This window comes from Procambarus clarkii, chromosome 36 (genome assembly GCF_040958095.1).
Source record: "Procambarus clarkii isolate CNS0578487 chromosome 36, FALCON_Pclarkii_2.0, whole genome shotgun sequence".
NCBI classification, from domain to species: domain Eukaryota; kingdom Metazoa; phylum Arthropoda; class Malacostraca; order Decapoda; family Cambaridae; genus Procambarus; species Procambarus clarkii.
In genome coordinates this window covers 16,766,005-16,782,078 of record NC_091185.1, presented here as the reverse complement: position 1 = coordinate 16,782,078, position 16,074 = coordinate 16,766,005, and positions in this window count along the sequence as shown.

The window sequence follows — 16,074 nt, the reverse complement described above, 5'->3', positions numbered from 1 at the left end:
GCACGGACATTGGGTGGAGGAACTGCCAAATCTACTCTTTGCTATAAGGTCGGTTCCTAATGAATCTCTTGGCTTGTCGCAATTTAAACTTGTATATGGTCACACAGTACGTGGATATTTACAGGTGATCAGAGACTGGTGGGACGATGCAGAGTAATATGGACATGTTGGATTGGATTTCGTCACACAAGGGACGACTGTTTGCCACTTGGCAGTTTGCTAAAGATAATTTGGTACGTTTCCAAGCGATCATGAAAGACCAGTATGATATTACAACACCCAGAGATTTCAAGGTGGAAGAACAAGTACTAGTGTATTCTCCAATTATGGGAGGAAGTTTAAATGTAAAGTTTAATGGTCCCTACCTGGTGATTAGGAAAGCAAATGCCACCAATTATGTCCTGGGAACACCGGATCGCAAGATCACACAGATGCATGTTAACATGTTGAAACTGCACTATCCCAAGAGTGTTAGCTATGTCAGTATGGTCGTTGCTTCAGAAGGCCACGAAGATGATCACACACACGAAGTGCAAGCCAACGGCAACTAATATTGGCACGAACCAAAGGACTAGCCAAAGTGTCAGCAATGGGATTGTCGCAAAGAATATTTTCCTGTTGCTTCTAGTCTCACTGTCGGTAGTGGTCGCAATCATCGTAGTCGAGCTACGAGGCAGGCTGGCAGGCTAAGAAGACACTGTGTCGATGGTGCATGAAACGGATGAAGAGACGAAAGGGAAACAATTTACACCTCCAGAAATTCCAACTACGAGTTTGCATGTGGACGATGACATAATCCCAGAGGCTCCCGCACCTATACCAGTTTTATTATGGCCTGCCTTTGCCTGTCTCATTCTTTGTCTGTCTCTGTCTTTCGTTTTCTTTTAAAATATATGTAATCGTCTTGAGAAAACCTTTGAAGAAATTTGAGAAGCCTGACTTGAGAAACCCTTGAGGTTGCGGAAGAACTTTTATATAGAATGTGTTCATGCGATTATGAGTAAATTATCGACAGCAGGATATTTCTGTAAATTTTCCAGAGATCAGTGACTAATGGTGCATATTACTACAAGAAAGAACATTTTTTTTTCATTCTGGTACTGCCCACCAGCTACACATTCAGCAGTGTAGCTGGTGGCCAGTACCAGAAATGGTCGTGGGGGTCTGAATGTGACCTTGACACGCTGTTCTCTGAAGAATTGTGGTGACCCAGCCAATGTTCATCCCGGTTGATGTAGAAGAGTCTTGCAAGCTCATTTAGGAGAGTCTGATGTAGGAGAGTCAGACAGGTTGATGTAGGAGAGTCTGATAGGTTGACGTAGAAGAGATTGACAGGTTGATGAAGGAGAGTCTGACATATTGATGTAGGAGAGTTTAACAGGTTGGTGTAGGTGAGTCTGACAGGTTCTTGTAGGAGAGGCAGACAGGTTCATGTAGGATAGTATGAAAGGTTGATGTGGGAGAATCTGACAGGTTGATGTAGAAGAGTCTCACAGGGTGATGTCAGGGAGCCTGACAAGTGTATGTATTTGAGTCTGACAGATTGATGTAGGAGAGGCTGACTGGTTGATGTAGGAGAGTCTGACTGGTTGATGTAGGAGAGGCTGACAGGTTGATGTCGGAGAGTCTGACTGGTTGATGAAGGAGAGTCAGACAGGTTGAGGTAGGAGAGTTAGAAAGGTTGATGTTGGAGGGTCTGATAGGTTGATGTAGTAGAATCTAACAGGTTGATGTAGGAGAAACTGACAGGGACATGTAGGGGAGTCTGACAGGTTGATGCTGGAGTGGCTGACAGGTTGATGAAGTAGAAGCTGACAGGGTGATGTAGAAGAGTCTGACAGGTTGATGTAGAAGAGGCTGACAGGTTGATGTACGGGAGTCTGACAGGTTGATGTAGAAGAGTCAGACTGGTTGATGTAGGAGATTCTGGCAGGTTGATATAGGAGAGTCTGACAGGTTGATGTAGATATAGGAGAGTCTGACAGGTTGATGAAGGAGAGTCAGTAAGGTTGATGTAGGAATGTCAAACAGGTTGATGTAGTAGAGTCTGGCAGGTTGACGTAGGATATTCTCACAAGTTGATGTCGGCGAGATCAACGGAGTTGATGTCGGAGCTGGTTGAAAAGAAGATTCAGACAGGTTGATGTTGGAGAGTTTGGCAGGTTGATGTAGGAGAGTCTGACAGGTTGATGTAGGAGAGTCTGACAGGTAGATGTAGGAGAGTCAGACAGGATGATGTAGGAAAAGTTGAAGTAGGAACGTTAAATGAAAAATGAAGCAGAGAAGGAAAAAGAGAAAACCTCTTTAAGTGAACTGGAGTTGGAACAGGAGAAAGAAAAAGAGGAAGGTTAAGCCGAAAGAGAAAAAGAGAGAAGAAAACATATGCAGAAAGAACCCAATAAAAATTTGGCAGAGCAAAGGATTAAACATGGGTTGCCAGAGATCACCACCCATGTATCGCACCCACACGATAATAGAGTTAGGGAAAAGGACATTCCCCTATTTGTGCCTGAGAAGGCAGAGAGCTACTTCGAACATTTCGAGAAGGTAGCAAACATCAAAGTATGACCGCAGGAAGAATGGGGTCCAATTGGTTCCATTTAGGCTGACCGGTGCCGCCAGAGAGGCATATACCCAACTGACATTGGAGGAATGCCAAGATTATGTGACAGTAAAGAACAGCATATTTTGCTCGTTTCAGTTGACCCCATAAGCATATAGGAAACACATCAGAGAAATGATGAAGGCTCCAGCAAGTACGTTTGCTGAGGCGACAAGAGATCTGGAAAGGCGATTCCAGAGATGGATGGAGGCTGCTGGATTTGGATCTTATACTGATCTAAAGCAGTTGATGATCATGGAGAAATTCCTAGAAATGATGCATCCCGAGAAGAAGTTTAAGATCCAAGAGGCAGGAGTGAAGGATGTAAAAAATGCCTCAGATAGGGCAAACATGATTACAGTGCTTAAGAGCTTAAGGGAAAACCGAGTGAAAAGTGAGACGAGACGTAACAATGACAGACCCAGTGGAATCTGGGGAGGAAGAAGTTTTGGTGGACAGACAAACAGACCAGTTAGCTTTAAACCCCAAGAAGGGAAGTTGCCGAGCCCGCCTGCTGGAAACAAGCAGGAAACCAAGTACGTGACGAGAAGTCAAGAGTCCAGTCAAACCCCACAGAGTACGAGTAGTGTTCCAGGTCCGAGGAGCTCCAACCCATTGGTATGGCTCTGTCCACTCATTGGTATGGCAATGAGTGGACAGAGTCAGAGCCACTCGGGAACGTATAGAAGAGATTTCTCTCAAATGAGATGTTACAATTGTAACAGATTTGGTCACATGAAGAAAGATTGTAGACAGGGCAGGAGAGTTGTGACCCCTGACCATGTGTGACCCTTGAAACAAATGTATCAATGTTGTGACGGTAACGCGTTGGTGTTCGGCTGTTCAAAGCTAGGGGTATCACCTCGTCACATAGAAACAAAAAAAAATAGAAAATCTGGAACTTCGTCTGTGGTAAGGTAAGGAGAAGACACACAAAACACAAGTAAATTTTAACAATGAAATTTTAATTACGTTAAAGAAAGCAAAACATGAATAAAGTGGACATACAAATTCGTATAATAAAATCAATCAAAGTAATAAGAATAATCAAATGACAAAATGAAAAGTTACGTTAAGACAAGTGAGCAAATCACAAGTTTTATGGCAAACAAAGTAAATAGGTGTCGGAATATTGGCTTCAAGCTGCCACCTCTCTTAGTACACGTAAGCCTGGGGCTTAGTCTACCAACGAGACGTGTTAACTTGTCGAAAGCACGGGATATTCTGAAGACTGAGGTCGTGGCGGCCCCAGACATCAAGTAGTATGGTGGGTGGAGTGCATTTGCAGCTGGACCCCGCAGCCAATCAGCGACGAGCAGGCGACAAGACAGGTAGTTTGGCGGTTTGAGGTGGAGCAGGTGTTCCTGGCTGCATACGTTTTGCTCTCTGGCAAACCTTGGAGATGTTGTTGTCGTTGTTGGACATTTCTTCCATAGTAGTTTTATATATTTGTAGCGACGTATTTTTGGAGGGAAGAGCAGGCTCAATCTCTTGAAGGAGATTATCGTCACAACTCTCCCCCGAAGCCTGCGGTTCTGGAAGAAGTACGTCGTTATGTGGTGGAGTAATAGATGGAGTCGCTTCTACTTCATAAACTCTGGAGAGGGCATCGGCTATGGTGTTGTCAGAACCCTTGATATAGCGGATCTCCAGGTTGAAATCTTGTAAATACAAAGCCCATCGTAGAAGACGCTGGTTGGTGTATTGGGCTTGATGTAGGAAGCGGAGAGGGTTGTGGTCTGAGAAGATGGTTGTAGACCTGGCACCTTGTAGGTACGGAGCGAAGTGTTGGAGGTTCAGGACGATGGATAGTAGCTCCTTTTCAATAGTGCTGTAGTTCCTCTGGTGTGGTTTCAATTTGTAGCTGTAGTAGCTGACAGGTAGAACCTCCTCGCCTCGTTGTTGCATCAGGACACCACCAACGCCGGTACCACTGGCGTCGACATGAAGGACGAAAGGCTTGGTGATATCTGGTGAGGCGAGAATGGGATTAGAACAGAGGAGGAATTTGAGTTGTTCGAAAGCAACGGTTTGCTGCATGGTCCAATTATACCGTTGCTTGGGACTGGTTAATAGAATTAGAGGTGTGGCGACTGTACTGAAATTCCTCACAAACCTACGGTAGTAGGAGGCAAGACCAAGGAAGCGCAGGAGCTGCTTCCTGGTGGTAGGCTGTGGATACTGTTGGATGGCTTGAGTGTGTGAGTCTAACGGAGCTATGCTGCCACTCCCAATAACATGACCCAGATAACGCACTTTACCTTTCGCGAAGGTGGACTTGCCCAGGTTGATGGTGAGGCCGGCTGTCAGGAGCTTGGAGAACAGACGTCGCAGCTGGAGCAGATGTTCACTCCAGGTGTTGGAGGCTACGACGATATCGTCCAGGTAGGCGTATGTGTTATCCAAGCCCTGGATGACACGGTTGACAGCTCTCTGAAAGGTGGCCGGGGCATTACATAGTCCGAAAGGAAGGCGTTCATATCTGAAAAGTCCAAAAGGAGTGATGAAGGCAGATATCTCTTTAGCTCGCTCCGTTAGACACACTTGATAGTACCCCTTAAGCAAGTCCACTTGGGACAAGTACTGGGCACTACCAATGGCGTCAAAGATGTCATCTATCCTTGGCAAGGGGTAAGCATCCTTGACAGTTACATTGTTGAGTTTACGATAGTCAGTACATAACCGCACCTTACCTTGGGGTTTGGGCACCAAGATACAAGGTGAGGCCCAGGGGGACTCACAAGGTGTAGCCAGTCCATGATCCAAGAGGTACTGCACCTCAGCACGCATGACTTCCTTCTTGCTCGGGCTGAGTCGGTAGAAGGGTTGACGAATCGGCCGTGTGTCGGGGAGCAGTTGGATGTCGTGCTGGGTAACATTACACTCTTGGGGGTCATCTCGGAACAACTCCTGATGTTCTCTGAAGATCTTGACAAGAGGTGCACTAGGATTATCCTGAAAGTATTTGGGAAGATCATTAAGGATTTCGGAATTAGAAAGCGCTGACTCCTTGTCAGTGCTTTCGGGAGAAGCTGGGAAGGTCTCACTGTGGATGTAGGGTTCTGTGAAGGTGGAATAATTAATTAGGACAGTGGGAGGAGTACCATTATATTGCTTCAGGAGGTTGACGTGGCACAGCTGGGTCTTCCGCCGCCTATCTGGAGTCTCTATTACATAGTTGTTGTTATTTCTGCACTCTTTGACGCGGTAGGGTCCTGAAAACCTGTTTTGTAAAGGTGAACCTGGGATAGGGAAGTATGCTAGGATGAAGTCTCCCGGCTTGAATTTTCTTACTTTGCTGGTCTGGTCGTAATGAGTCTTCATCCTCTCCTGGGCTTTCAATAGATTATCATGGGCAAAACGGTGGACTCTCTCTAGAATGTGTTGAAGGTTTTGAAGAAACTGGGGCACATTCTGATGCTCACTGAAGGTGGCATCTCGGAGAGAGTCTTTGAAAGCCTTAAGGGGAGTACGGCACTTACGGCCGTAGAGCATCTCATAAGGAGATACTCCTAGGGACTCATTGGGGAGACTTCTGTAAATACACATTATAAGGTCGATTTGCTTATCCCAATCCTTAGAGGTTTCACTACAAAACTTTTTCAAGAGTGCTTTGATAGTCTGATGACTACGTTCAAGAGAACCCTGTGAAGCAGGATGATAGGGCTGGACAATACCTGTTTGATGTTGAACTCCTCCAGTGTCCTTTTGAAGAGATCACTGGTGAAGTTGGTACCACAGTCGCTCTGAATCTCCCTGGGAAATCCGTATTGAGTGAAGATCTTCAATAGATGTTTTACAACCGTAGCAGCCGTGATGTTCTTCACTGGAACTGCTATGGGAAATCTGGTGGTAGGACACAGGATGGTTAAGATATAGGCGTTACCTGAACTGGTCCGAGGTAAAGGACCAACACAGTCTATTATGAGTCTGTGGAAAGGTTCCGCAGGCACCTGTATGGGAATCAGTGGCGCTCTGGGAATGGAGATGTTCGGTTTGCCTGCCATCTGACATGTATGACACTGTTTTACGTACTGTTTGACGCTATTTACCATACCTGGCCAGTAGTAGTCTTGACGAATTCCATGATAAGTCTTGTTGAAGCCGTAGTGGGAGAGCGCTCCGTGGGCCAGGTGTAGAATAGTGGGCCGCAGGCTGGTAGGAATCACAAGTTGTTCGATGTTGGCCCAATCGTCCTCCTCCTTCAGTTTACTGGGTCTATATCTGCGGTAGAGCAAGTCGTTCTCTAGGAAGAACCCAGGAATACTGTCGGGTTGAGTCTCAGCCTGGAAAAACAATGGTGTTAAAGTAAGATCTTCCCTCTGCAACTTACGGAACTCCAACTTGGTCAGATTCGGGGGTAGTTTCTAAGGGTCTTGAGGGACAGCGGTAGCAGTAGAGTCAGCTGGCTGTGGACGTGCGGCTTGTGCACGGGTGGTCACGAGAACCGGAGGAGAAACTTCATCACTCTCTTGAACCTCTGCTGGAACATACGCTAGAATAGGGTTATTTGGCACAGAGTTACACACCTGGGGTTTGTCCATGACGATCAGGTTGGTCGGTTGCAGGTCTTCTGCCAAGTCGTTGCCTAGGAGAAGTTGCACTCCAGGCATGGGAAAAGGCTTTTCCCTGACGGCGACTTGGACTTCTCCGTTCACGTAGGGACATTCCAGGTGGACTCTGGCGAGAGGGTATGGAGTGGTAGCAGTGAGGTCAGTGATGAAGACAGTTTCTCCGGTGTAGACGATGTTGGGCACAGCCGACTTCAAGATGATCGATTGAAGAGCCGCTGTGTCCCTCAAGATCTTCAATTTGAAACGTCCCTCCGGATTTGAACCGTTGGCAGAGACAGTTCCAGTATACAGGTGGTTACTGAAAAGAGAAAGATCATTAACATTAACACCAACATTCATCACAGGCTTACCGGACTTAGGAGGAGTTGGTTTGGGTTTCTGTGGGTCAGTGGTTCCCTTGTATTGAGACTTACCACACTTGTCTATGGTATGTCCATAGAGTCTACAATACTTGCAGTACAATTGCGAGCCAGCTTGATCGGTGTTCACTTTCTCGTAACTGTACCACGACTTCTTACTGGAAGATGGTTCGGGTGTCAGCCGGTGGATGAGGCTGTAAGTGTCAGCCGACTTAGCACACTTCAGGTAGTCGGTTTCTTCTTTATCTGCTAAGTAGAGACGGACAGGAGGCGGCACACGCCTCAAGAATTCTTCATCAAGCATCAGGTTGACGAGTTCTGTAAAAGTAGAGACATGTGCTGCTTCCAGCCATTTCATGAAATACCTCCGTTTTGTGTTAGCAAACTCGAGGAAGGTAGTGGTACTTGCCTTCAGGTGGTCACGGAATTTCCTTCTATAACTTTCGGTAGAGAGGAGGTAGGCGTCCAACACTGCTTGTTTCAGAGTCTGGTAGTCATTCTCAGACGCCAGAGTACTGAGTGTGACTGCAGCTCTACCTGTAAGATGTACTCTGAGAAGTGTGGCCCATTGGTCGACAGGCCAACTGAGTTGATTAGCAAGGGTTTCAAAGGTGGTGAAAAACACATCAACTTCTGCTTCTACAAAGGATGGCATTAACTTACTTGCATGTGATATATTAAAACTGACGGGAAGATTGGCAGTAGCTTGCTGGCGTTGAGCGAGGTGTGAAGTTTCCAACGTGTATTCTCGTTGACGACACTCTACAGCCAGAGTCGCTTGTTGCTTGTCATGTTCACGTTGCATCTCCAACTCGCGTCGTTTTGTTTCAAGCTGTACGCGTTCCCGCTCCTGGAGCATTGCAACCTCACGTTCCTGGAGGGCGAGTTCACGTTCCTTTAGGGCGATTTCTCGTTCGTGTTCTTCCTTCCTCAAGGCAGCCTCACGTTCGTGTTCTTCCCTCCTCAAGGCAGTTTCACGTTCCTTGAGGGCGATTTCTCGTTCTTGTTCTTCTCTTCGTATGGCAGCTGCTTCTTTTTGCTGCTCACGTTCAATCTTGGCCAGCTCTAGTTTGAGTTTCATCGTCGCCAAATCAGTTTTATCTGCAATATAGTAAGTTTCATGAGTTTCAGAGTCTATCTTACCTTGCTCTAAGAAATGATCCAGCAACAGGTTGTGTATGTCACTCTTGTTGGCTTGGTAGGGAACTGTTAGTTTATACTCATGTGCAAGAGTTTGTAATTCAGCTCTCTTGGCATGACTTAAAGTCCCAATTGTACCTGCTGGATCTGCACGGAAAGCTTGGAGACGAAACATTGTGAAATTAGCAAATAAATGTACAGGAATATATAGTTATAGTGAATGTCAGAAACAGGACAACGTGGCAACTGGTACCTATCCTGTGGGATCTTTAACAATTAAAGTTAAGAACAAGATGTTAAATGATTAATTTAAATCAAGGGCGCAGGAAATCTTGTACCCGGTACTCATGTAAGAGGATAAGGGCAAGAAAATCCTTCTAACAAATGAAACAGAGTTTCGAAAACAAATGAAACAGTTAATTGCCTCAAAAGTAAAATTGGTAGTCCAAGGATGTAGGCATACCTTGCCAAGTCTCTATAGGACATAAAGCAAGTTTTTCCTACTGAATTAGTATGATACTTACAGAATTAGCGAACTTTTGTGCTCTGAAAAAGTAAGCTAATTCCCTACCGTTGTATGTATCATCATCTCTGACTGACGTGTAGGGGTGCGAGGTGTCAACTGGTGACGAGAACTGCTGCTGAGGTCCCAATTCAGCAACTAAAGTTCGAGCTAGAGGAACTATGGCCCTCTTTGTCCTCCTACATTCAGATTGCAGAAGATTGGGTGCACTTGACCCGGGGCAGACCACAGTACCAGGGTACCAATATGATGATCTGTCAAAAATGAGAAATATCCAAGGGACAAAGATGGTAAACACGAGTAATAACACGGAGGGAGAGATGACCAATTAAGAGTATGACTGCGGCCTACAGTCACCACGTAATCCAAAGTTGTCTCACCTTCACCATATGCTACTCTCGTAATGCACAATACACTGCACCATATAAAAATGAAATTTAATATGAAAAATAGTAAAAGCTACGTTAACAAAGTTAAATACGCTTACCATTAATTACCACTTGGCACCAGTACCTGAGTGAAGCTCCCGGACAGGCCCCCATATAATATGTGACGGTAACGCGTTGGTTTTCGGCTGTTCAAAGCTAGGGGTATCGCCTCGTCACATAGAAACAAAAAAAATAGAAAATCTGGAACTTCGTCTGTGGTAAGGTAAGGAGAAGACACACAAAACACAAGTAAATTTTAACAATGAAATTTTAATTACGTTAAAGAAAGCAAAACATGAATAAAGTGGACATACAAATTCGTATAATAAAATCAATCAAAGTAATAAGAATAATCAAATGACAAAATGAAAAGGTACGTTAAGACAAGTGAGCAAATAACAAGTTTTATGGCAAACAAAGTAAATAGGTGTCGGAATATTGGCTTCAAGCTGCCACCTCTCTTAGTACACGTAAGCCTGGGGCTTAGTCTACCAACGAGACGTGTTAACTTGTCGAAAGCACGGGATATTCTGAAGACTGAGGTCGTGGCGGCCCCAGACATCAAGTAGTATGGTGGGTGGAGTGCATTTGCAGCTGGACCCCGCAGCCAATCAGCGACGAGCAGGCGACAAGACAGGTAGGTTGGCGGTTTGAGGTGGAGCAGGTGTTCCTGGCTGCATACGTTTTGCTCTCTGGCAAACCTTGGAGATGTTGTTGTCGTTGTTGGACATTTCTTCCATAGTAGTTTTATATATTTGTAGCGACGTATTTTTGGAGGGAAGAGCAGGCTGAGGAGATAATCTCTTGAAGGAGATTATCGTCACAATATATTTCAGGACAAACCACAGAAAATAAACTTTGTGAACGAGCGGTATAGGCCGTTCATCAGTAAAGGCTGAGTCAGCATAGAAGGCCAACCTGAGATGGAGGTTAGTATCTTCAGGGATACTGGAGCTAATCAGAGTTTGATTCTGAGAGGACTGATTGGAAACAATCCACTGTTAGCTGGCCGTAGGAGGATAAAGGTTCATGGGTTGTCGCCGAAGGAAGAGGTCAGCGTGGAAGTATCAGGGCTATTCAGCTCAGGAAAGTGAAGGCGCGGTGAGGACAGAAGTGAAGATGACCATACTTGAACGATTCACCGTGAACAGAGTGGACCTAATTAGGGCACAGAACGACGAATTCATAGATCTGATCAAGGAAGCGAAAGGGGGAAACTCATGTCCGGAGTCTCCCGTGCATTATTATATGGACAATGACATATTGATGAGGAAGTGGCGACCGGATAAAGCCGGCGCGGATAAATGGGTGTGAAAAAGACCTTGAAGAAAGTACAAGAGCATTTTTATTGGCCAAGCATATGGAGGGACGTGAAAAGATATTGTCGGACATGTTTGGTGTGCCAGCGTGCAGGTAAGCTGGCCCCGGTTATACCAAACGCACCTTTGAGGCCCATCCCAGCTTTCGGTGAGCCTTTGGAGAGGGTCCTGGTAGACTGTGTAGACCCATTGCCCAGAATCAGGAAAGGCCACGAATATTTGTTGACCATAATGTGTACAGCCACCCATTTCCCCGAAGCGGCCCCCTTGAGGAAAGTAACATCACGAGCCGTTCTGGATAGGCTGCAGAACTACATTGCATGGGTAGGCATGCCCAAGATTATCCAGACGGACCAGGGGAGCGTCTTCCAATCGAAACTGTTCAGGAAAACTGTCAGTGGATGGAGGGTAGAACAAGTGTGCTCGTCACCGTATCACCCTCAGTCGCAGGGGGCAGTGGAGCGTTTCCATGGAACACTGAAGAGTTTGTTAAGGAAATACTGAGCTGAGGAAGGGAATAAGTGGGACGAAGCGTTACCATCCGTAACGTATTATTTGACATCAAGGATGCGGTAGTGGAATCACTCAGATTCACCCCATTTTAACTGGTGTACGGACACTCAGTGAGGAGTCCAGAGGCTGCGCTGAAAGAACAGCTCACTGAGGAAAGGCAGAAGGTGGATGTGGGACAATACGTGAAAACGTTTATAGAGCGACTCTCTAGGGCCAGAGAGTTGGCCAAGGAAAATTTAAGGACGTCCCAGTCAGAGATGGTCAGATATCACGACAGGAAGGCGAAAGACAGGAAGTTTCAGGAAGGAGATAAGGTGTTAGTTCTGCCTGTGAAGGGAAATATATACGAGACTAGATTTTGTGGGCTATATGCCATCCAGAAGGTGTTAAGAGACGTGAATTATGTGGAATATATGCCAGATCCTCCCAGAATATCACAAGTTTGTCATTTGAACCTGAGGAAAAGATATTATGATAGAGATAAGCCTCCAAGTGAAGAGGGAACAATAGAAGCCCCGCCGCAGACGACTGTGTTTTGTGTTGGATACGGAAAAGGACTAGAGGAGGAAAATCGTAAGTTAGAAAGAGCTGATGGTTCAAAGATATCAAACACGGAAAGCCTAGCTGAGATAGATGAGCGTTTGAGTCATTTAGAGGATGACCAATGCCAGGAGTTAGTGAAGATCTTACGGAGGAATAGGTCACTATTTACGGATGTGCCCAGAAGATACCACAGAACGGTACATGAAGTCAATGGAGGGAGTGCTGACCCCATTAAGCAGCACCCTTATAAGGTTAGTCCAGAGAAGGTGGACACGATGACGGCAGAAGTTAAGTATTTGCTGGATAACGACCTGGCGGAGATTAGTGACAGTGACAGGAGTTCACCTTGTCTCCTCGTGAAAAAGAATCATGGCACTTACCGATTTTGTACTGATTAGAGGAAGGTGAACGCACTCACAGTCGCCGACTCGTACCTGATACCACGCATTGACAATTGAATTGATCGGATTGGAAGTGCACAGTATATATCGAACACGATCGTGTGTCCACCGATCGTGGCAAGTGTTTGTAGATATATTAGGTAAGTTTTATTAAGGCAGTAAATTTAAATAAGAGAGTAAAGATGAGACAACCAGCTGGAGGAGACGGCGATGTGTTCCTCCTCCCCAGGCGCCAGTGGGTGACTAAGGCAGGCAGCCGCGAGGCGGAGGGCGGCTCAGGGAAGTGGAGCATGGATCCGTCCGAATGGGGGTTTCCCCTCGCGACGTGCGAGAGTTTAAAGAGATGTCGAGTGAATACATTTAGTTATATTTTAGTAGGGACACATATATATTGGTATGGCAATGAAAATTGCAGGTTTGTGTAGAGAAGTTGATTGAACTTCAAGGCCAGAGGAGAAGTTAATGGATAGAACTTCAAGGCTGAAATGAATGCTGAACTCTGTGGAAGAGCTGAGCCCCTATAGTGAAATGACCTCAATCTGTGAAGAGGGGCAGTGAAGAAAAGTTTCCCGTGCTTCTGTGGAATCAGTGGTGAAGCATCACTGGTGTTCGAGGGAAAACTTCATTGTGTAGCAGTCTAGGAGGGCAGTAGAAGATCCTTGCAGACAATTCTGGGAGAACCTAGAGATATACAAGGTAGTGAGCCTCTAGATGCAGAGCGGAGGTTCATGGTGGCTACTTATAATGTATTAGGAGAGTGCCTGAATGTCATTGGCGTGTAAGACACAGTAAAAGGTGAGAGATTGGCCATTTTTGTGTTGAGGAATATTTATGCAGATTTTTTTAGTGTCTCAGCCACAAGCAGAGCTTTATATACTTTCAAGATTGACTGTGTAATATTGACGTTTCTTATGTTACAGCCATAGGCTTACTTACATATATATATTAGGGCTGATTGTATAGTATTAATACGTCAAGAGTTAACGCCACTTGGTGAGGGAGTAATAAGTGGCAAACCAGAAGTTGGGTAACCACTTGATATAGACGGCTGGTGAAGCCAGGATATGGTACTGGGTTGCAACGAGGTTAAAGTGGCTTAGAGTGTTTATGTTATTATTTGTATCTCTATTGTGTGGTGTACTGTATATGTTTTTTGTTTATTAAATGTGTATAGTTAACAGGTGTTAACTATTAGAGTGTAGCTGCCGAGGGCTGTTCCAGCAGAAGGTGGTTGGGGGACGTTGTCTACCTGTACACGAGGCACAGTCTGGTGCAGAAATCAGAACTCTTTGGAGGTTTAAGCTCCATAAACCCCAACCCGCTCAGGAGGTTTTGGACACAAGAATATATATAAATATATATATATATATATATATATATATATATATATATATATATATATATATATATATATACATACATATATATATATATATATATATATATATATATATATATATATATATATATATATATATATATATATATATATATATATATATATATATATATATATATATATATAACTTTAGAAACACTTTCCGACCAGGAGACTCGAACCCTAGCCAGCACAGAAGCCTTCCAGCAACTGGCATAACAGGGTACGCCTTAACCCACTCCACCACCTGCTCAGACCCTTAAAAGAGATGGTAATTTCGGAGTATTTATACACTCCAAAGACCACCACCTCCCAAGAGCACTAGAGCAAGTGAGGGGTCATTTTTACGTTTTTTCATCAAGTCCCTGTTAATATGGGAGAACACTGTGTCTATGCTTAAGGCACAACTCTCCTAAACATGAGAGTGAAGTATACAACTTTAGAAACACTTTCCGACCAGGAGACTCGAACCCTAGCCAGCACAGAAGCCTTCCAGCAACTGGCATAACAGGTACGCCTTAACCCACTCCACCACCTGCTCAGACCCTTAAAAGAGATGGTAATTTCGGAGTATTTATACACTCCAAAGACCACCACCTCCCAAGAGCACTAGAGCAAGTGAGGGGTCATTTTTACGTTTTTTCATCAAGTCCCTGTTAATATGGGAGAACACTGTGTCTATGCTTAAGGCACAACTCTCCTAAACACGAGAGTGAAGTATACAACTTTAGAAACACTTTCCGACCAGGAGACTCGAACCCTAGCCAGCACAGAAGCCTTCCAGCAACTGGCATAACAGGTACGCCTTAACCCACTCCACCACCTGCTCAGACCCTTAAAAGAGATGGTAATATCGGAGTATTTATACACTCCAAAGACCACCACCTCCCAAGAGCACTAGAGCAAGTGAGGGGCAAGTTCAGGGGAACAGATAGATACAGATACCTATCTATCTGTATCGATAGATACAGCGATAGCAGGCGGCTTGACGTTTGCGAGGCACTACACATCAAGAAGTCAACACCAGCAATCAACAGCCAATTATTGCACAACTATATTCTACCCACCTCAAGACTCCGCTCCAATATAGAAGCATCAAGAAATATGGACCAATAGGCTTTCTACAAACACTTCTATTCAATATCCATTGTTTCGTGTTCTGTCTTGTGTTGATGAAATTAATACCCTATTAATACTCTTGTTCTGTCTTGTGTTGATGAAATTAATACCCTATTAATACCACATCTTGTTCTGTCTTGTGTTAATGCCACATCACCCCTTCCACCTCACTCAAATGTAGATATAAAATCGGAGATGCGTAAGTTCTATTCAGTTGTGTATGTGAGAACTAAAGTCTTTGAAAATGTAATAAGTTTTACGAAACGCGCTCGTGTCGAGTCAGACTAGAAATAAAAATGAATTTTGGAGAATTGATTTTTGATTTACCTCCAACAGTGAAGCGAAATGTACGAAAGATTGAGAAAATTCATGTTAGAATTATTAATCTTACTTTTTCGGTCATATTTAATAATATATATATATATATATATATATATATATATATATATATATATATATATATATATATATATATATATATATATATATATATATATATATATATATATATATATATATATATATATATATATATTAGTATATTTTGGTAGCAGTCTTTCCTGTAGACATATATTATTAAATATGACCGAAAAAGTAAGATTAATAATTCTAACACGAATTTTCTCAATCTTTCGTACATTTCTTTTCACTGTTGGAGGTAAATCAAAAATCAATTCTCCAAAATTCATTTTTATTTCTAGTCTGACGCGACACAAGCGCGTTTCGTAAAACTTACTACATTTTCAAAGACTTTAGTTTACAAATACACAACTGAATAGAACTTACGCATCTCCGATTTTATATCTACATTTGAGTGAGGTGGAAGGGGTGATGTGGCATTAATCAACACAAGACAGAACAAGAGGTGGCATTAATAGGGTATTAATTTCATCAACACAAGACAGAACACGAAACAATGGGTATTGAATAGAAGTGTTTGTAGAAAGCCTATTGGTCCATATTTCTTGATGCTTCTATATTGGAGCGGAGTCTTGAGATGGGTAGAATATAGTTGTGCATTAATTGGCTGTTGATTGCTGGTGTTGACTTCTTGATGTGTAGTGCCTCGCAAACGTCAAGCCGCCTGCTATCGCTGTATCTATCGATGATTTCTGTGTTGTTTACTAGGATTTCTCTGGCGATGGTTTAGTTGTGGGAAGAGATTATATGTTCCA